The sequence below is a fragment of the Metopolophium dirhodum genome, chromosome 6 (assembly GCF_019925205.1).
Source record: "Metopolophium dirhodum isolate CAU chromosome 6, ASM1992520v1, whole genome shotgun sequence".
NCBI lineage: Eukaryota > Metazoa > Arthropoda > Insecta > Hemiptera > Aphididae > Metopolophium > Metopolophium dirhodum.
This window is the reverse complement of record NC_083565.1, coordinates 36,078,817-36,102,830: the sequence shown is the minus strand read 5'-3', so window position 1 is coordinate 36,102,830 and position 24,014 is coordinate 36,078,817. Positions and strand designations below refer to the sequence as shown.

At 28.8% G+C, this 24,014-nt stretch overlaps 1 long non-coding RNA gene across 1 annotated transcript; it reads right to left on the bottom strand.

Moving 5' to 3' along the window:
• Positions 1 to 16,668: 16,668 nt before the first annotated feature.
• LOC132947852 (uncharacterized) lies at positions 16,669 to 23,266 on the bottom strand. Its single transcript, XR_009664944.1, has 2 exons — positions 20,478 to 23,266; positions 16,669 to 19,063 (listed from the first exon to the last, which is right to left on the bottom strand). It is a non-coding gene; the product is annotated as an uncharacterized LOC132947852 (long non-coding RNA).
• Between the last annotated feature and the right edge of the window lie 748 nt (positions 23,267 to 24,014).

The window sequence follows — 24,014 nt, the reverse complement described above, 5'->3', positions numbered from 1 at the left end:
CATATAGCGGTAGGTATATTGTCACTTGAAACTCGAACTTGATGAATATAAAGTAATATAATTTTAAATAGATATAATAATATTTTTTTATAATATTATTACAAACCATTGTAAAATAAATAGGAAGGTTATCTATACGTAGCTTATACATTTCTGTATGTTCATTTAATTGTATATGGCATAAGGTCTGTATACTTAAAACTTTATAATGTCTATATTTGTATTGTCGTCTCTCATGCCTCTATTCTGAGAATTTAGACGGTCACAGGGCGCCGATAGACCACACGCACACACGTCATGTACACATTTTATTGTATTAAAATTTAAAATATAGAAGAAATGTTAAGGAATGTAATGTTGATGAAATTGGAAATTTAAACGAAAAATATTATATTTATATGCAATGTACCTAGTACCTACATAATAAAGATCATCTGAAAATCCGAATTCATTTATATTTATATGATTACTGGAGGAAGTTAATTAACGTTAAGTGCATCACAATCGTATACAGCTTAGGTGAGGTTAGCTTATACGCTATCAGTAATTTTAATTCTTTTGAGCTCATATTATATAATTTCGTAATATATTTAATATTTAAGTTTTTTCTATACAAGTTTGTAAGTTAATTAACCGTACCAATTTTCCAACAATTATATAATTTATGTATATAAATAGATAGTCTGATAAATAATTTATTGAAAACTGTTTCTAATGAAATTCTAGTAAGAAGGTACCTGGTGCCTAATAAACTGTATTATTACAAGTAAATGATGCGATATTTAGTAATAATATTATACATTTGAATTTACTTAACCAATTTGTACGCTACATAACATATTAACATAATTAATTAAACGATATCTGTACATAATAACACATATATACATATAGATACATATATTATATATTATGATTTAGGTGCCTATATTATAACTTATGTTATCATATATCGATATGTATAGTAATATTTTATGATACAGAATAATATATTATAGTAATAAGATTTCGTATTCATCTATGACAGTGATTCCCAACCCGTGGCCCGCGAAGCTATTCCATGATCCCCGTTACAAATTTTTGATATAAAATATTATATACCTACAACAATGTGTAACAAAATTATATTATTATATATATAAATATTATATTATTACACACAACCACAACACAACACGAGGTTTTTACACGTAGGTACGTGTTGTTATTAAATAATATATAGGTATAAACAGTGTTGGAGTATCGGTTAGGTTAGGTTACTAATATCCAAAGCTATAAGATACAGCTGTTAACATAATAATTAAAAATAATAAAAATAATATACAATCTTAATGATAATTATTATATTATTATTATAATATAGATAAATAAGTACATGATATTATAGAGGGCCGTAGTTAATAAACTAGCAAACCGAAATTGATAAATTCACTATTAAAAACAGTAATAGGTATTATGAACTAATGTAAATAAATGACATTGGATCTAATTGGTAAGTATTAGATTGCTGGATCAATAAAAAATATATATTATGGTTATTGTTAGGCCCCGTTGACGGCAGGTTCTCGGGAGTGGTTGAGTAGGGTGTTGTTCAGTGCGCGGCGGGGCGTAGTCGACAAACCTCCCTCTCCACCCCACCGCACCCCATCACACCGCTACCCTCGAACTGATGGGATGTTTTCGGCAACGTCACCAACGTGGTTAGGTTACAGGCAACGTGCCTGTAGTCTTTTTGTTCGAAAACTCCAACGTCGACGAAAACCAAAGACGATAATCGTGCCCTCTACCTCTCTTCTCAGGAGTTTACCTTGTCTACTACGCTATAGTACCTATTGACAATACATATATCCCGATATATTAATATGATGATAACCGTATATCACTGATCGTATTTAACGCATGTATTTAACTGCATGTAATTAACGCTGATTTTTGTACTTTTTCCGATTATTTCAAAATCTACTGCGAAACTTTGTTCTTTTGATACCCTAGAAACGAATTTTCTCAAATTTGAACTTCAAAATTTAACATCAAACTTCTTACGAATAATATTTACCAAATTACCCGAATGGAAAAACGTAGAAGTTATTTCGTATTTATTGTTATCCTTTTTTAGTCACAAACAATAACAATTGTATAAAAAAAAAATACACATAAATATACATAATACACACGCACTGAGATCACATTTCTCGGTAATTGGAAAAAAATCCCCGCAAATATAAAATATTTATATATAATTCTACATACATAATGAAATATTAATAAGTAAAACTTGCTTTAAAATTAAAATATGATAAAAATCCTATGATATTGCCTTTAAATTTTATAAGCGGTCAATTCACTGTAATTTTTAAACTAACGTGATCTGCTGAGCGTAGCCTTTATCGTTTTTTTGATAAATATTTTTATTTTGCATATATAAAATGACTTAAATATTTATATATGATATGACCGTGTAAGTGTTTTTGTGGAGACACAGAATATTATTTACCGTTTCCAATTTATGAAATGAACAACTTTTCAAGAATAGCTGGTCGATTTCGCATACGATTAATTATACTGTTTCCGATCAGACATCAAAATTATATTTTAATAAATAAATATGTTTGACTATTAAAAGTATCCAACTGATACTTTAATTTTACAGTTTAATCTAGACAAATTTGTTCTTCGGAGTTGTCCAAAATTACCTCACACTAATTATAAATAACTGTAGTGTCATTATTTTTTCCCGTTTAGATAATGTTATTACTTATAATAAATTTTAAATTTCATCTCGTATAGATGATAAACGAAATTATCACGAGCTGTAAAATCTAATATAATGTAATTTTATAAAATAAAGATAATTTCAATTTGGTATTTAATACAATACAAAATAATTTGTGAAACGTAACAAAATTATGACGTGATTAATAATAATTCTTTAATCAATACAATTAATAATCGTAATATATTCTATAATATACAGAGATAAATAAATTATACTATAAACTATAAGTAAGCATATACTTATATAGATAACTATAATATTTGTTTGAATAATAAATTGTGTACAAATATAAAAATAATAATTTCTTACCCGCGATAGTGTTGGAGGAGTATATTATATATTATTTTAAAACCACGATATAGATAATACGCTCCCTGAGTCACTTTCCAGTTTCGTGGACATTTTTTAGCTATTTTATGATGGCATATGAAAAATTATTAAATATAACGTTGTTGACACAAAAAAATATCCTATGTCCCAAATTTATGATTTTGAGGTTTTGAAATCAGAAAAAAAATTTGCTATTTATGGATAAAATCTCCAATGTGCTATCTGCATTATGGAATTAGATAATGAAAAGTAATAAATAAATTTTCCTGACAAAAGTACAAAAAGTACAAAAATTGGCTAAATAAAAAAGGAAAAAATATTAATAATATTAATAAAATAAATATGAAATTATAATAATAATATTTTTATTAATTATATTTTACGTTACACGTACCTACTTATTTTTTTTTAATTTTTGTTGTTTCAAAGTAGTTCACTTGATCAAATATATACATTTATAATCTATGATATTTATGAAAATAAATCCATTTTATAAATTTTATAGTGAAAAGTCCTACTACACCGAAAATATCCGGGGAATAATAAATTTGGTGTCCTACTTCCCAGCATACATTATCAAATTTAATCATTTCCTCGAGTTTAAATCTTTGAACTATCATACAACATTAAATATTAAAAAACCAAATGACTTAGGTATATAGGTAAAAAATTAAAAATAATATTAAAAAACAAATCATACAACTATTATACAAAAATCAATTCAGGTGTATAAATAAAAACTTATACGGACGAGATTATCATGTTTTATCGATATTCAACGATATTTAATACCATACTATCGCTGATCAAACATTAAAAATTAAAACATTTTGAACTGAAAATGTCGTTATATGGACGTGTGCGATAAGCAACAAGCTATTTACCTTTTGGGCAGAAAAGAACAGATAGTTAAAGTGTCCATCATCATAGCGCTGTCATAATAGGTACATAGTGCATAAGCACGTTCTATTCAAGTGTTTGTATTTTATCTATAAAAATATATTTTAGATTCTGAGCGGAGCGAGGAAGTTAGTGGTTTTTCAGTGGTGTTTAGGTATATATGTTTTTATTGTTATTCAACTCGATATCATTTTATGTGTGATATATTATATATATTATATTTATATTAACACATCGATTTCTCATAGAATGATTTTCTTATTTTGTTGTAATTCAAAAACGTATAACCGTAGCCCGTTGGTAATACATTATTATTGTCGTCTGAAAGCTAACTGGGTGGTTTTGGGGTAACATGTATATATCGATTTAAGGACCGATTCGTCCTTTTTTTTAGTAACAATAGACGCTGTTGAAGCCAGCTGCAGCTGCACATTCCAACGGCAGACCCCCCCTCCCCTATTATATGGTATCAAGAAGATACTCTCAGGGATATACGATGGTCCTTTTTAGTTAAACGATTGTGTACGATTTCTCTACCTTTGCCTTAAAAATATTATGAAAGCGAGTGCAACGTTGCCAACATGTACTACTAAATTAATTTTAATTTAAAATAATCTATACTATTAAACTAACAATTCTAAAATCAGATTTGAACTTGTCGTCAAGTCAACTTGAAATCAACTTTCCCACATTTTTTATATTACCTATCCTCCAAATTCCGAAAAACATTATATAAAAAGAGTAATTAAAAAATTGTCGTATTTCAATTTTGGAGAAGTTAAAATCAAAAAAGGTGGATAAGTAGATGTCGCTCTGCCGTACAGTAGGTTACAAGTGGGTTACTGTAATGGATGGTGTTAAATTTGAATTCAATGATATAATACTATTGTATAAGAAAAACTATTCTGAGCGAAAACGGTCCGTCAGCCTATGATATGACCAAGTATATTTGATGATATAATTGTGAATAAAGTAATTTATATATAAACTATTTACGTGGAGCCTTGTTTTAAATTTCCAATCCTTAGCTATAAAAGTTGAACATTTTATACATTTTTAACTACAAAATAATTATTAAATTTAAAATTTGAAATAAATATTCACGCTTTTTTACCCAATAAATAAAATTTTATTGATATTTATAGAAAAAAAAACTAAAAAAATTGAAAACTGACAATGTCCGTAAACAGCTCAAAAAGAGTCAACAAATTTTTAAGATCTTATCGTGTATAGAAAATGCAAATATAAACATTCAGTGAAATTTTCAAGTATCTACAGTCATTCGTTTTTAATTACAATAAAATAATAAAATTGTTACAAGAGAAATCTAGTGAATATCAAATGTTGTAAAAATATGAATTTCAAACGCTCATAAAAATTTAATTTGACTTTCTTGTAGACATTTTTTTTTTTTGATAAAGGTAGACAAACTTATGAGTATAACGTATATAAAAATTCTAAATTTATTGAAAATCCGATAACCAAAAAAAAATAAAAAAGGTGGGTAAGTGGATGTCGCTCTGCTGTACAGTAGGTTACAAGTGGGTCACTGTAATGGATGGTGTTAAATTTGAATTCAATTCTATAATATCATTGTATAAGAAAAACGATTCTGAGCGAAAACGGTCAGTCAGCTGCCCATGGTATTACTAATATGTGATAATATTATTGTAAATTAGGTAATTTATATATTGACCTATTTACGTGGAACCTTGTTTTAAATGTTCAATCCTTAGCTATACAAGTTGAATATTTTATAAATTTTTCAACTACAAAATAATTATTACATTTTAAATTTGATAAATTTTGTCAAAATTTGAACTTTAAATGCTTATAAAATATAACTGTACCTATGAATTTTTAATATTTTTCAACAACTATACTAAAAATATATCAGGAACCTTGTATTAAATTGTCACGCTTTTTTACCCAACAAATAATATTTTAATGATATTTATAGAAAAAAAACTAAAAAAAATTGAAAACTTACATTGTCCTTAAACAGCTCAAAAAAATTCAAATTATTTTCAACATTTTATCGTGTATAGAAAATGCAAATATAAACATTCAGTGAAATTTTCAATGCTTATAAAAAATAACTGTACCTATGAATTTTTAATATTTTTCAACTACTATACTAAAAATATATCAGGAACCTTGTATTAAATTTTCACGCTTATTTAAAAAAAGGGTTCAACTTGGAAAAGATAAGAGCTAGCTGAATTTTGGTACACGACATTATGGCATGGTTATAAACAACGTGAAGAAAGTCGACATCGATTTTCATATATACGCGTTAGAGGTTATTCGAGGTTAAAAGCCTTTTTTTGAATATGTCGTTTTTTATCGGTCAGCACTCAGCGCCTTGTTAATGCTCTCTATCTGCCCTCACGTAACATAGACAATAAATTCATTCATACAAAATATTTTTTGTTACGCGTGTTATGATCGTTTCAACTTCTAGGAATACATACATATTGGTGTACGTGTGATGCCCACGGGATTAATTTTATCAATAAATTTCTGGGAACAACTGATACGCAGATATCAAACACATAATTTGACGGAAAAAAATTTCAGATTGCAGGTAGCAGGAATTCTGCGGGTCGCAAATAGGTATACGTAATTTACACGTTAATTTTACACGTTTATTTATAACTAATTATTTACTAACTTTATCGAATTAATTAATTAATTAAATGTATGCCTATAACATTCACGTGATCATAAGGAACACATAAAAAATCCGATCAAAATTCAACCGATAGTGTTATCCAGTTTACTTTACAAAAAAATGCGCTTACAGCTACATAGTATAATAGTATAGATTATCATTTTCTCGAACTACTATTGTCAACTATGCTACTAATAATACTGTAAACAATATTCCAATTATTATTATTTACTTTTATTTGAAAGTTTTATTGAATATAGCAATGAAGCATGGTATCTACAACGACGATTATCCGATGGCCGAGTGATAAATGTAGGTACCATATAAGAATGGACGAATAGGACGAATGTTTTTTTTTTAATCGCTTTTACATTTGATGTACCTACGATAACCTTCTCGTATACTGTTGTATACCTACGCCTAAATTCACTCGACCCTCTCTGAACGCGTATATTATACATAAATTATATTATTATACGGGTTTTTCGTGTATTATTTTCTTAAAACTAAAGCCTGTGACTAGTTTAACAGGAATGTATAGACGCGTCGAAGGTACTTAAATGGCGACACGCAGATGGGAGACGGCGACTCTGGATGACAGGGCTAGATAATAAATTATGTTGTTATCGTTATATAGATAGGTAGACGGAATATCATTATTTGGAAAATCTTTCTGTTCGAAATAATAACAATATTATACATTGGACGGACTTCCCACTGCGCACGGATCACACGCGTTGCCACGTCGATGCACAACATTTAAGCCGACCGAACAAATTATATGCTAATATAATATTATAGGCATGGACAAACAAAATCTACTTAAATCCACGCATTTATAATATACTCAATATGTACAATACGATAGGTCATAATTAAACACGTGACCGACATAATAGGTACCTATATGAAATATTCAAATATACACCATAATATTTGTAATTTAGAGACACACTAACCATAGGATATAATTTTAGGGACTTTTACTAAGCGACATTATAATGAAAAAAAGACACAACATTTATAATTTGTTTGTCATATTCAGTTTTTTACAGTATACATATAGCTATAGGCATATAGCATTATTTTGTAACATAACCGTTAGGTATATAATGTTGTTTTGTAATGATATTTCTACATGTTGTATTAATTACAGTTGGTTTATTATTTCATTTTGAAAAAAAAACTGTATTTTTTGTTTTAACGAATAGGTAGTTTGAGTTTTAAATCGTTTAAAACAGTATTTAAACAGTATATTAAAATGGTTAAAAACAGTCTCAAACAATTTGTTTTGTTTAAAATATCGTTTTGAACAGAAAATATAATCTAACACGTTGATAAAAGTTAATATACATATAACAGTTAATTAGTTAGGTTTACAAATATAACCTAACAAGTCACAACTATACAACTACGACGGTGCAGGGCACGAATAAGGTTTCGGTTTGAAACCAAACATTGTATAGGTATACGCATATTATTTCGTCTGGAAATTTTCGGCTGGAAACGCGCATCAATCGATGTATTTCATAAACGGACATAAATGTTATTTTCTTAAAACTACCGCCTGTGACTAGTTTAACAGGAATGTATAGACGCGTTGAAGGTACTTAAATGGTGACACACAGATGGGAAACGGCGACTCTGGATGACAGGGCTAGTTAATAAATTATGTTGTTATCGTTATATAGATAGGTAGACGGAATATCATTGTTTGGAAAATCTTTCTGTTGGAAATAACAACTATTTTATTATTGTTGGAACCGGGGTTCTTTCGATGCACGCGATAATATAATATATTATAAAGAATTGTTGTTATATACTTATGTGCCTACCACCCTCTTTTCTGTACATTTTTTTTTCAGTTTATAATAGCATTTCGAAAACCCTGATCTTATCGGTATAATATAAAATAGGACGCTTAGGACGTGAGAACCCACCGAGTTTACCCACATCGGACGGACTTCCCGTTGCGCACGGATCACCCACGTCGATGCACAACATTTAAGCCGACCGAACAAAATATTATAACATCATATTATAGGTATGGACAAACTAAATCTACTTAAATCCATGCATTTATAATATACTCAATATGTACCATACGATAGGTCATAATTAAACACGTGACCAACATAATAGGTACCTGTATGAAATATTCAAATATACATTATAATATTTGTAATTTATAGCCACATAAACCATAGGATATTAATTTTAGGGAATTTTACTAAGCGATATTATAATGAAAAAAAAGACACAACGTTTACAATTTGTTTGTCATATTTAGATTTTTACAGTACATAGCTATAGGCATATTTATAACATAACTGTTAGGTATATAATGTTTTTTTGTAATGATATTTCTACGTGGTGTATTAGTTACAGAGTTGGTGTATTATTTCATTAAAAAATAGGTAGATTAAGTTTTAGACCGTTTAAAACAGTATTTAAACAGTATATTTAAAATGGTTAAAAACGGTCTCAAAAAATTTGTTTTGTTTGAAACGTCGTTTTAAAGAGAAAAAACTAGTTTAAAACCAAAAAAACACAATATTCGTTTGGATTTCACAATGTTTTAAACATGTTTAACAACCTTGATTAATTGTGATTTTTGGCACAGAGTATTAATTGTTAGTTACATAGGTATGAGGTATCTGACATGGCATCTGGTATTTTTTATTTATAATTATTAAAACACAACTTACAATATCCACTAGGTAGTAGGTATGTACACGTCTACGTGTTTACTGCAGTTAACTAAAACAGTAATACGTAGTCATTACTCATTAGTACTCATTTCATCAGTACTCGGTAGGAATATAATAAATAATAATATACTGCCATACTGGTCGGCGTCCCTATCGTATTAAGACGGCTCTAAAAGATAGAATTGTTTATTTTGAATACTAATTAGAATTCGATTGCCCGTTTTCTATGTCTTGTGGGAAAAGCTTTTTAATTTTTATATTCTGAGCGAAGCGATGAATGTATTGATTTTATAATGATGTGTGTTTTTTTTTATTATTTTTTTTATTTGTCAAAAAAAACAAAAGAAAAATTAAGGAAAAACAGGAATTTTTACGCAAAATATGTTTTTGAGAACATCGATTTTGGTTTTTGGTGTAACTCTAAAACAAATGAACGTGTATAGGTACATGAAATTTCCACTGGTTGTTTATATTTGCATTTTCTATACACGATAAAATTTTAAAATATTTTGATTTGTTTTGAACTGTTTAGGAACATTTTCCGTTTCTAATTTTATTAGTATTTTTTTCTATAGATGTCAATAAAACTTTATTTGTTGTGTAAAAAAGCTTGAAAATTTAATACAAGGCGCCTACTATATTGTTTCTATGAAATTTGAAAAATATTAAAAATCCTTAGTCACAGTTTTTATTTATAAGCATTTAAGTTCAAATCTTAACAAAATACTGTAAAATCACGAAAATTAGCAAATTATTTTGAGTTGAGAATTCATAAATATTTTCTTTTTAAATCTAAGATTTGAAAATGTAATACAAGATTATCCATAAGTTGATCTACATCTACCTTTATCAAAAAAAAAATGTCTACAAGAATGTCAAATTAAATTTTTATGAGCGTTTGAACTTATTTTTACAACTTTTGATATTCACTCAATTTCTCATGTAACGATTTTCTTATTTTGTTTTAATTAAAAAACGTATGACTGGAAATACTTGAAAATTTCACTGAATGTTAATATTGGCATTTTCTATGCACGATAAAATTTTGAAAATAATTTGACTCTTTTTGAGCTGTTTACGGACCATTTCAAATTTTCAATTTTTTTAGTTTTTTTTTTGTTGAGTAAAAAAAAGTGAAAATTTAATAGAAGGCTCCTGATATATTGTTACAATAGCAGTTAAAAAGTATTGAAAATACATAGGCACAATTTTTTTTCATTGAATTCAAATTTAACATTATCCGTTACAGTGACTCACTTGTAACCTACTGTACAGCAGAGCGACATTCACTTACCCACTTTTTTTGTACATGGAACTGATTGGTAGTTATATTTCGATACGGCTGGAATTAAACTAAATTATTCATAAAATAGTTTTATCGAAAACGAATACTGATGTTTTAAGAATTGCCATTAAGAGGACGCCACACCGGCATGTGTTGTCTCTGTCTTACAAACGCGTAACACAGGTACCAAATTTACGCTCAGAAATTCACGTTTTTTGCCGTTAGGTTAAAAATTAGAGTAAATCGACATTTTATGAAACTTGATGCTAAGAACATTATCTGTGTTATGTTGGAAGTTTTTTTTTTACGATAATTCAGTTTTTAATTGATTTATGCGTGTATAATAAATGTAAATTAAAAATGCTCATAACTCACTTAATATTTAAGCTAACGGCATAAAACGTGAATTTCTGAGCGTAAATTTGGTATGTTGCGCGTTTGTGAGACGGTATATTACCAAAAATTCCGAGTGAAAAAGTCCGGTAAATATAATTAGGTAAAAAGAGAAATACAATGTTATGCACAATCAAACTTCCAATTAGTATTAATATAAATTGTAACTAAATTATTTACCTGACAAAATTAATTTTTTTTTTTTTAAATTATATTTTTGACGACAGTTAGTTAGTTTAACTGATAACAGTTTTGTTAGGTAATACTAGATAAACATTATTATCATTGATTTGATATGTTGCGCGTTTGTAAGACGGTATACTACCAAAAAGTCCTAGGAAAAAAAGTCCGTTTTTTTTAAATTATATTTTTGACGACAGTTAGGTAGTTAAACTGATAACAGTTTGGTTAGGTAATACTAGATAAACATTATTATCATTGATTTTTTTTTTTTAAATTAATTATTTTAAATATTATTATGTATATCATTGAATATTCTGTACTTTTTTATCTCGGGATTTTTAAGCTTAGCCCACCAAACATTTATCAAGATTAAAAATTATGTTTTAAAATAATATTAAATAACTATAAAGGTACACTAAAAATTGTTTTCCATTAGGTAATCATACAATATATTTATGTAATTGTAAATAATATTGTAAAAAACGTTTGAAAACCATATGAAATAGAAATGAAACATAGATATTTATGTATTAGTGACATTATAGATAGCCGTGTCATCAAACATTTTGAGAATCTCCGATCTACTTTTATATATCGTCAGAAATGTGTTAGGAAAACAAGTTTCAAACACTGCAGTAAGTAATTGCATAGTCGCGTCGACGATGCTGTACTATAGCAGTCAGCAGAGTTGTATAATATGATGTTGATTTTTCTTTTCACATTAAGAATTATGGAATACTCGCATTTATACCTACGTGAACATTAAACTATAAATCAACTCATATATAGAGGAATAACTATTATTCGAATAAATAGTGTTGTGCTATTGTTACACACAAAATTATGGAGTTTATCCTCTGTCTGACATTTAGGCGTATTTTAACGGATATCGGGTCATTATAATGAATAATAATGATTGTGATTAATCATTATTTAGTGTTTTTTGTAAATATATATATTATGAAGTATGTACATTGTACACATGATGAAATTTTAATATTTTATAATACAGATAAGTACATACAAGTATAATAGTATGTAATGTGTACAAATAAGTATGTAAATATGTTTTATTGGAGTCAAAATTAAAACCATTTCTTTCCGTACGACTTACGGTGCTATATATTATATATTTTAAGATTAATGCTATTCGTTTTGAGAATAACCTACTCAATACTCGACATTATAATAATATACATAATATGGGGGTAGATATTATATTGTCACTTTAAACTCAAACTTTATGAATATAAAGCAAAATCATTTTAAATAGATATTATAATTTTTTTTTATAATATAATTACAAACCGTTATAAAATATATAGGTAGGTTACCTATACGTAGATTATAAATTTTTATATGTTTATAATACCACGAATAGCCGCACGGACACATATTATTTTTTTAAGTTTTTAGTTAAAATGTTGATGAAATTTGAAATTTAATCGAAAAATATTGGTTTTATTTTTTTTTACGATTACAATATAATAAAATATAGGTATTTTTAATCAGTGCTAATATCTACGTAATAAAAATCGTCTAAAACTCCGAATTCATATATATTTATATGTTTACTGGAGGAAGTCAATTTACATTAAGTACATCACAATCGTATATAGGTTGGGTGAGGTTAGCTTATACGCTATCAGTAGTATATAATATATCAAAAAAATAAAAACAACGTTGCACAGTCAAAGTTCTCCTTTTTATGTGGTGCAAATCTCATTTCTTAGTTATGACTGTAGCCTTTTCGGTTCTTTCCCGCGTAAAACAGTTTTTGCTATGTTGTACATTTGTAAGACGGAGACAACACATGCGGGTGTAGCGTCCTCTTAATGAATGCAAGCATGGAAAAATAGTAGCCAATAAGAGCTATATATTATATATTATCTTATATGTTATAAGCTATAGTTAAAACATTTAGGTGTAATATCGCCTCATCGTATTCGATATCCGATATATCGACGACGAATGTAATATATCTGTATTCTGTACTTATATTTAGCTAAATAATAAATAATGATATATTATACTCGTATATATTATATATAATGATTTTAGTTTCCATTTACTGCACAGCTGTTGGTTGTAATTTATATGCAATATGCGTACATATTTGTAATAAGTATAAATTGCATTCTTAGTTAGGTCAGTGTGTTTATATATTATTTCAATTCGTGTATTTTGAAGTATTACTTTGTGTCACCTAAAACTGCTACAGCATAACTCAGAGGCAGCTACGGGTCTGGTAACTGGTAAGGCATTTAATATAATATATTTATGTTGACTGCGGATACTTCATATATTATAATTATTTACATAAAGCTCCTGATATATCGTTCTAATAGCAGTTAAAAAATATTAAAAATACATAGGCACAATTTTTTTTTATAAGCATTTAAAGTTCAAATTTTGACAACATTTATCAAATTTAATATCTATTTTAAATTTTGTAGTTTAAAATGTATAAAAGGTTCAACTTTTGTAGCTAAGGATTGAAAATTTAAAACAAAATTCCACGTAAATAGGTTATTTATAAATTACTTTATTCACAATAATATCATCAATTATACTTGGTAAATTCATAGGCTGACTGACCGTTTTCGCTCAGAATCGTTTTTCTTATACAATGCTATTATATCATTGAATTCAAATTTAACACCATCCATTAAAATGACCCACTTGTAATCTACTGTACAGCAGAGCGACATCCACTTATCCACCTTTTTTCTATTTATAAGTTAGTTACATTTTTTAATGGTTTTTTTTTAAAATTGTTATTCATGTATTATGTATTGCAATTTAATCCAACCTAAAGTTACATTTTTTTTTGTTCTCACATTGTTTATTATAAGTTTTGACTTAAAAATATAAAAATATAAAAGTGTATGCATACGAACAAAATTTTTGATACGTATATCACTTACCCGTTCTACGATTAATGTTGACATCTCGAATACAAGTCGAAGTGGTTAGGTACTTGAACGTATATTTTGATCATCCATTGACGTTTATTATAATATAATTATATAATATATAATTATATATTATTAACGAGTTAATTTTTCGTTTTAAGAAGTAAGTTAAGTTAATTTATTTTGTTTTTAATTTTATAATATTTCACTATTTCAGTCTATTACGTTTTCATGTCAAAAAATATGTATCGTAAATTAATTAAAGTTAAAAATGTATATCATTCGAATCTAACTTATATGGAAATACTGTATGAAGTATTAATACTATATCCTAAAATTTAGTTTTGGGTTGGAAAAAAATTAAGTACGCTAGCGTTGTATAAAAAATTTAACTTTTTTTTAACTTAATGAAAAGTTAACAAAAAGTGTGGATTAACTTTTAACTTAACTGAGTTTACCTATAGTTAAATTAACTTTTAACTTATAACTTTTTGTTATTAGTGCATATTAACTTAACTTAACTCAGTTAAAAAAAATCATTAACTTGCCCAGCCTTGTCACAATTCCTAAATAATTGCACATATTTTTCATTTATTTAGGTTTATTAAGTTTCATAGGTATTATATTTTAGATTGTGAGTGGAACGATGAATGTATTGATTTTACAATGATGTGTGTTTTTGGTTTTAATTTTTTTTTTTGTGTCTGTGTACACGATAAGTAGTTGAAATAATGTTTCGATTTTAAACTTCAGTATCTTGTTCGATGGGAAAGTGAATATTGTTGATGCATTGAAGAGGTCAGAATTAAAAATTCAGTAATTTTCAAAAGCGCCGGGAAAAACAAAAGAAAAATTAAGGAAAAAAGGGAAATTTAACGTAAAATTGATTTTTAACAAAATCGACTTTGGTTTTTAGTGTAACTTTAAAACAAATGACCGTAGATACATACAATTTTCACTGAATGTTTATATTTGTCTTTTCTATACATGAAAAAAAAATTTAAATATTTTGATTTGTTTTAAACTGTTTACAGATATACTCAGTTTCAAACTTTTTTACGTTTTTTTTCTATGAGTGTCAATAAAACTTTATTTGTTAGGTAAATTTGCTTTCAAATTTAATAAAAAGCTCCCATTATGTTATTTCAATGATGTTTGAATAATATTAAAAATTCTTAATCACAGTTTTTTTTTTTTATAAGCGTTTAAAGTTCAAATATTGACAATTTACTGAAAAATCACGAAAATGAGCAAATTATTTTGAGATGAGAATTCGTAAAAATTGTTCTTTTTAAATCTAAGATTTGAAAACATAATACAAGATTAATATTAAGTTTGTCTACCTTTATCAAAAAAAAAAAAAATGTCTACAAACAAATCAAATTAAATTTTTATGAACGTTTGAAGTTCATATTTTTACGACATTTGATATTCACTCGAATGCTCATGTAACGATTTTCTTATTTTATTGTAATTCAAAAACGAATGACTGAAGATACTTGAAAATTTCACCAAATGTTTATATTAGCATTATCTATGCACCATATAATTCTGAAAATAATTTGACTCTTTTTGAGCTTTTAACGGATTATTTAAATAATATATATTATATAACGGATATTTCAAATTTTCATTTTTTTTAGTTTTTTTTTTTCTATAAATATCAATAAAATTATATTTGTTGGGTAAAAAAGTGTGAAAATTGAATGCAAAGCTCCTGATATAATGTTACAATAGCAGTTGAAAAATATTAAAAATACATTGACACAATTTTTTTTATAAGCATTTACAATGACCAACATTGTCAAATTTAAAATTTAATATCTATTTTAAATTTTGTAGTTTAAAATGTATAAAAGGTTCAACTTTTGTAGCTAAGGATTGAAAATTTAAAACAAAATTCCACGTAAATAGGTTATTTATAAATTATTTTATTCACCTTAATATCATTAAATATACTTAGTTATATCATAGGCTAACTGACAATTTTCGCTCAGAATCGTTTTTCTTACACAATGATATTATATCATTGAATTCAAATTTAACACTATCCATTACAGTGACCCACTTGTAACTTACTGTTAAGTAGAGCGACATCCACTTACCCGCCTTTTTTTTTCATTTATTTACAATTCGACATTTTACACGAATAAAGTTTACCTATTTAAAAAAGACCAAAGTAAATAAGAGGTACTATACATTATATAAGTGGTATACACAGATATTTCCAATGGGAGGTGTTGAATTATAAAATCATCTCCATACTGTGAGCTTCCAGGTTTTTTACGACCTGTAAACTACTCACAATTCAAGAGGAACACTTAACCTGTACATACAAACCGCACCGCGGGTAAGCCCTGATGCTAGGTCGGTGGAACTTGTAGGTTTTAATCATAAATGTGTTGCTAAAATGAAATAACCAGTACTAATAAAATGTTAGTTTCTGCAAAAATAGTAAGGGTAACACTTTAAATAATAATATTAAATAATTGAAGAGAAAGTTTAAAGGTTATCATGATTTTATATTTTACATCCAACAAAAAGTGAAAATTTGTAGTGAAATACATAAAAAGAATGACAGTTTTATAATAATCATTTTTATGCACATAGCTGGTGCGCATGTAATTTTTTTTCCTCTATAACAATACAGTTAGAATGTAAATATAGGTACGACTCCTGTAGTTTAGCTTGTAATGGAGTAGGAGTTTAACATTATTTTGTTGACATTTTGTATACAATATAATAATAACAAATAAATAAATACAATAAATACATTTCAAATTAAAGTTAATAAAATATAGAGTGGTACAAAATAAATACAAAAATTAAACATTTTTTAAATAAGAAACAAAATTAAATAATAAGACTAAAAATTAAATTAAAAACAAATCAAATTATATAAGGATTATTATTGTAAGATGCAGAATTATGTCACCTATAAACTATTTTTCTCCAAGTACACTATTGAATATATTTTTTTTACGATCGTCGGCATTTGACCAAGGTAATTAACAAAATAATAATAATGGTCAATTACAATTTATAATAATAATTTCGTTCACGTAGTAAATAATACAATAACAATTTTTTGAGTGTGGCTTCGGGGAAATAATAATTTGTTAGCACGTGGCAAGTGCAGAAAAAATATTACAGTTTATGGCACTTGGCAGGTTCAAGAGGAATAATAATAAGGACATGTATTTTAATTTAAAGAATAATATTAGATCATTGCAAATAATGTAGCAAGCGTCGACACGAATAATAATCATTTTGTGAGCTTATGCTCTGTATACAATAAAACATCTCGGTGTCGGCGCCAGAGCAAGGCGATCTGTGACCCGTACGCCGTCTAAGCGTAAATCTTTTAATAATAATAATGTTTTAATAGTGGTATTTTTATATTGATTTTCTAAGTGTATTTTTCTTTTGGTCATGTGATTTACGACTTTCCACAATAAAACAAGATGATCAATTATAATAAATAAATAATTAGAATAAGGAAATGGAAAGAAAGAGACCTGCATCATGCGACGCCTTTAATACGTGCTTGTGTGGGGTGGTTGGGGGTATGATGGGGAAAATTATACGTTACAATGAGTGACAACTGATGGTTTGAGACGTGGGTATCCTGTTGTTGGTGTCTTCGCCAACTACGGGCCCATGTCGTTGACTTGGCCCATTGGTGTTATGGAATGGTCGATTATCAATCTGGAATTATAGTGTGTGTTCCGTGGGCCGGAGGAAACATCTCTCGTAGATTTTAGAAGTCTCCACCGTTCAGTGCGGACAAGGCCAAAATAACATATGTGGAATTTTTCACATGTCGTAATGTTTTGCGGGCGGCGATTTTACGTCTGGTTTTTCAGACTTTACATCCCTTGACGTCAGCGCCGCTGCTAGATTCTTCTTGTTTTTTTGATCTAGTTCTCGAAAAAAACTTTTGTCTCGGTCTTTCTTTCGAGTCATTGCCACAATAGGTCCACAGTGACAGTCAGCTGGAGTCCAGAAGTCATTAGAAATCCCAAAGTTACTGTGATTTTCACAGCCTCCGAAAGTCTGTACAGACACGAAATCGACAATTGCAATATAATAAATTATAATACTCATCACGTGACACGCCGTTTACAGGCGTAGCGTATAGGTAATTTATATTTAGAATAGCAGGTCCCCTGTTTTCTGATGGTAAGTTGAGTGGCACACTGCCCAAGCATCGTTCCTCGTAGCGTACATATCCGGAGAAGCCCAAAGCGCCGTTGAGTATAATGATGATTAGCATATACCAGTGTAATGTACAGTCAGGTGATCCGGTGAGTTGACGTGGTTTTTTCATTGCGTTTTCGATGTGCATCAGCTTTATACGTCAAAGGTACGGGTATTTACGTGTGTATAATGGCCAGCACTAGCAAGCAGGTGCGACCCAGACAAGTTCGGATGATAACATACATGCCAGATAGTTAATAATATCATGTTTGGGTAACTTGAAGGGTTCTAAAATACGTATATTAATAATTGCAAATTATGTGCTCTTCGCCTTTTCCGTTGCAGCTTGTCGACCTTCATACTATTGACGCAGAAGTGGGCACTTGGAGCTATGCATTGCACGGACTGCCAACACGCTAATTTTGGCAGGCACCGTTATATTATTTTATTTTATTTTCACTGACGACGGAGGACGCGACCCTCAGTCCAGAGGAACGTTCCAAATTGGTGATGTGGCCGATTACTCACTGGTCGCTGTTTGCCGGAAGTGCTCTGTGCTCAATAGAGGGCGTTGGAATGCTGAGCATTGTTTATTTACCGACCAGTTATCCTATGGAAATTGAGTGGCAGCTTTCTACGTAAAAGGTACGAGTATTCGAGTACGGCATGAGATGGACGGACGGATGACATATTCAACTAAAAAAAACAAAATTTTGTTTTAAATATAGTAGTATGGCCCATCGACAGTTATACTTTATTTAAGGGGGTGGAGGCGGAAAGTGTTATAAAAAAAAAATAAAAAAAAATATTATGCTTAGATTTACCGTAACCATATTCTAATGACTAATTATATACTAATCACTAAGACATTTAAATATTCAGGCGGACTCACAACTATTTTGTAATATATAAAGATGGGATTTTCCTATACACACAATATATTATATCTATTTAAAATGTGTTATTATTGCTATAATCAATGTTCGACCACGGCTATAACATAAAGTTAACTACTTAAATCAAGTACACAGTGAGCTACTAAACACTATAAGAGCAAGTTTTACTCGAGGATAAGATTGGAACACGTTCAATTTAACGTAATACATTCAATGTTATCGGCTATAATTTTTATTCCTTGAATATTTGTTTTTTGGTTATTACCCTGTAGAATATGATAGTATTAGTAAGGCTGTGCAATTTACTTATTTTTTATTAACTCCGTTAAGTTAAGTTAATATGCACCAATAACAAAAAGTTAAAAGTTAAAAGTTAATTTAACTATAAGTTAAATCAATTATGTTAAAAAATAATACACACTTTTTGATAACTTTTTATTAAGTTAAAAAAAAAGTTAATTTGTTTGTACAACGCTGGCGTACTTAATTATTTTCCAACCTATACTATATTATAGACTATAGACTCTAGTCTTGATACTCTATACAGTATTTCCATTTTTTTTAAATAATATTGATAGGGCTTAGATATTTTATTTATTCGAGTCGATACAATGTACCATTGGAATTTACGTGCAATGAATCCGACCCTAAAATTACCTACCTCTAATTGTGTATTCATGTAGCCATGTAGATAGCCAAAATGAACACATACCTATATATCAGATACCAGAGATATATAATCTGCCATTCTAAGCCTGGATGCATTGATGTGTTGTGAGATATGATGAATTCACAGAAAGCCCATGCCGAGTAAAATGTATAACCCTAAATGCGTTTATGTGTATACCATATTTTTTTTCCACACGTTTCTTTACAAACAATGTAGTCTCATACACAACAACGTTGTAACCTCGAAGGTTCGATAATAAAATTAACACGTGTCTTTAATATTTTAGTCTTGACTGTTCCGATAATATTTCGTCTGTTCACTTCATAAAACGCAATATATATGTCATATGGTACCTATTTATAAACCGCATAATATTATAAACACTATTTGGGTACTTCCATAACCCACTGGTAATCAAATCTTATAAATCTAAACAGAACGGTTTGATAACGCATATTATTTTGTCATTGTTTTGGCTGCGCTGTTTTTATATATAATATGTGGGCATACGCGATAAAAAAAAATGTAAAAAAACAATGCTCACCATTCCAACGCCCTCCATTGAGCATAGAGCACTTCCGGCAAACAGACACCAGTGAGTCATCGGCCATACCACTAATTGGGAACGTTCTTCTTGGCTCCCTCAGCTTCGTCCTCCAGGGTCAGTGAAAATAAAATAGAATATGATCAGTAGAGCTACGAACAATGGGTCCAGCAGATAGACAACCCGTGCAATGCGTAGCCCCAAGTGCCCACTTCTGCGTCAATAGTGTGAAGGTCAACAAGCTGTAACGGAAAAGGCGAAGAGCGCATAATGTGCGATTATTAATATACTTACGTATTTTAGAACCAAACATGTTATTATTACTATCCGGCATGTATATTATTATCCGAACTTGTCTGGGTCGTACATGCTCGCTGGTGCTCGCCACGAGACGCACGTAAATACCCGTACCTTTGACGTATAAAGCTGATGCACATCGAAAACGCAATGAAAAAAACACGTGAACTCACCGGATCACCTGACTGTACATTACACTGGTATATGCTAATCATCATTAGACTCAACGGCACTTTGGGCTTTTTCGGATACATACGCTACGGAGAACGGTGCTTGGGCAGTGTGCCACTCAACTTACCATCAGAAAACAGGGGACATGATATTTTACATATAAATTACCTATACGCTACGCCTGTAAACGGTGTGTCACGTGATAAGTATTATAATTTATTATATTGTAGTTGTCGATTTCGTGTTCGTACAAACTTTCGGAGGCTGTAAAAATCGCAGTAACTTTGGGATTTATAGTGACATACGGACTCCAGCTGACTGACACCGAGGACCTAGTGTGGCAATGGCTGAAAAGAAAGACCGAGACTAAAGTTTTTCTGAGAACTGAATAAAAAAAACAAGAACATTCTAGCAACGGCACTGATTTCAAGGGGACGTAAGATCTGAAAAAACTAGACGAAATAAATAAACATGCTTTGAAGAAGTCGCAAAGAATAAAGAAAGAATTGAATATGAAATAGTGTTATATAAACAGAGAAATTTCTATTGAAACTGCAATAAAAAAGTTTCATAAATTATGTTTCGATTAACAAAATAAACGTACATTGCAGAAGGTGCAAAGAATGCGAGCGTGTTATGTTAGTGTGCGAACTAGATACTTGACGACTTGAAGTAGGTATATCGTTTCGTGTGTGTTATCGCACATCTTATTTATGGACAGACAAACTATCGATAATTTATTGATATAAGTTCGAGTTTGATCGTGACAAGTTGATGGGTAAATTATTAATGTATGTCTTATGGTTTTACGTGTGATTGCAGTAATTATCGCGACTGAGATACCCGACGTCGGACCAATGATTTCCCTCGTTGGCTCAGTTGGTTTTTTGGTACTTGGACTCATTGTAAACGCAGCATTAGAAACTGTGTGGTACTGGAACCCGAATAGTGAGGAAGACTACGAAGACATCGAAAGTATGAAAGGCTATTATGTATCATAAAACGGTGATTCAACTTGAACCAGACCATTTCAATGATTCGATTAATATGTCATATCATAAAAAAAAAATGGGCCAACTTTATGATGGTGGATATTTATCAAAGATTTCAAGAAATTGATGAATTAGATGCATTTTTTATGCATATGATATTAGCGAATTGTTTGGTTCAAGAACAATGGAAATCTTAATGATCTTTCAACACAATATAAAAAAGCTTTGAAGTGTGACAATTCACAAAGTTAGTACCTAAAGTAGGTATTTTTGACCACCCATTATACCAAATTTTCAATGGAATTATACTCAGAAAAAAACATTTTGATCATGTGCATAAATATAAAAAAAAGGATATATTCTGATCTTATTTTTTTTTTATGAAACAAAAACAATATTTAACACTCCTTGGGTTTTTAAAAAATTGCAAATTTAATTAAAATTCTTCAAAATCACGTTTTTTCTTAACACGACATTTAAATAACTCATGTATGATATAATAATTATAAAAAGAAACAATTTAATGTATTGATAATGATTTTATATTAATTAAGATTGTGACACAAATTACTATTTTTCTAGCAGACATTCTGTACTTTTTTTTATCAACTCATTTTTGCGTAATTTTTGATTCTCTTTTTATTTTCATTTATACAATTACATTACACCTGATCAGTGAAAATAATAGCTTAAGTAAGATAACTATTATTTGATTGGTAAATTATTTTAAAATTCATAATTCAGATAATATTAATTATATACACTTATATAACAACTACTTGTTAAACATCCCTTACCACGTTTTTGATTACATTTTTTTGACTGTTAATACACAGTTTAATTGTATAACTCTATTGAATGTAGATATATCAATATATATAAATTATAAATATTTTTCAACCACATACAAACATTTACAACTAAACAATTATGTTGGAGCTCATGGGTTTTAATGCAATATTATATCAAATATTATACATTTATTCCAGGGGCTCATACATATGCATTTATTAAATAATATATAAGACCACAGCTAACAAGACCATGTATCAGTTGAATGTTATATATGTATAAACAATTAACATACGCAATAATGTAAATGAATAATATGTTTTTTTTTCTTATTTTCTTTAATACAATTTGAACAAATGTGGTAGAAGAGAACAAATAGCAGTTATAAAGCACGATAAAGTAGCAAGATGGACGAAAAAAGTAGATATATTCAAGAAGGATTTCATTTAAATACCATTAAACAAAAAGTTAGCATTAAAAAATGTTTAATTTATTATTTAAAAAAAAACGTTTGACAAAAATGTGGATAAAAATTAGCTAAGGACTTTTCATTAAGTACCTCACTGACGAGGCACTTAAAGCCCAAAAGCTTCATTCCTATAGAACTGGCTGAACCAAACACTGAAAAAATAGAAATTTTAGAAAGCGACATAGCCACAATAGAAATACGTATGAGATCATTTTTATGTATTGTGCATAACAATATTTTGTTGTACGATTATGCATGTGCATATTATGAATCCTGGTAAAAATAACCAGTAACAAAACATGTAAGCTAATTAATGAAATGAACCAGCAAGACTACAACCATGGGCTACTCATATGATGTATATTTACACCAAAATTATAAGTTCATAACATTTTATAAGTTACAAAAATAATCGTATATTTGGAACAATTAGTTTAGAATGTTGACAATCTTTAACCACGAAAACTTAATTTTGAAATATCAAGAACGTGGCAGGGTGGTGGGTTAACATCGCCGGTATGTACGTCATAGACGACACAATTAAAGCTAAAAAGCTGCATTCCTTTACCTTTGTGTAAATGCACTTTGTCTATTTTACGCGGTTGCAGATAGAGATAATTATAAATTAACCGTACACACTTTATACCAGTTTAATAAAACCTATTGATCCGTCTAAATGTGTTCCAACTTTATTGTGTTCAAAGATAAGGAACGATAAAGTAACATGATGGACGAAAAATGTAGATGTATTCAAGAAGGATTTCATTTAAATACCAATAAACGAAAAGTCAGCATTAAAAATTTTTTAATTTATTA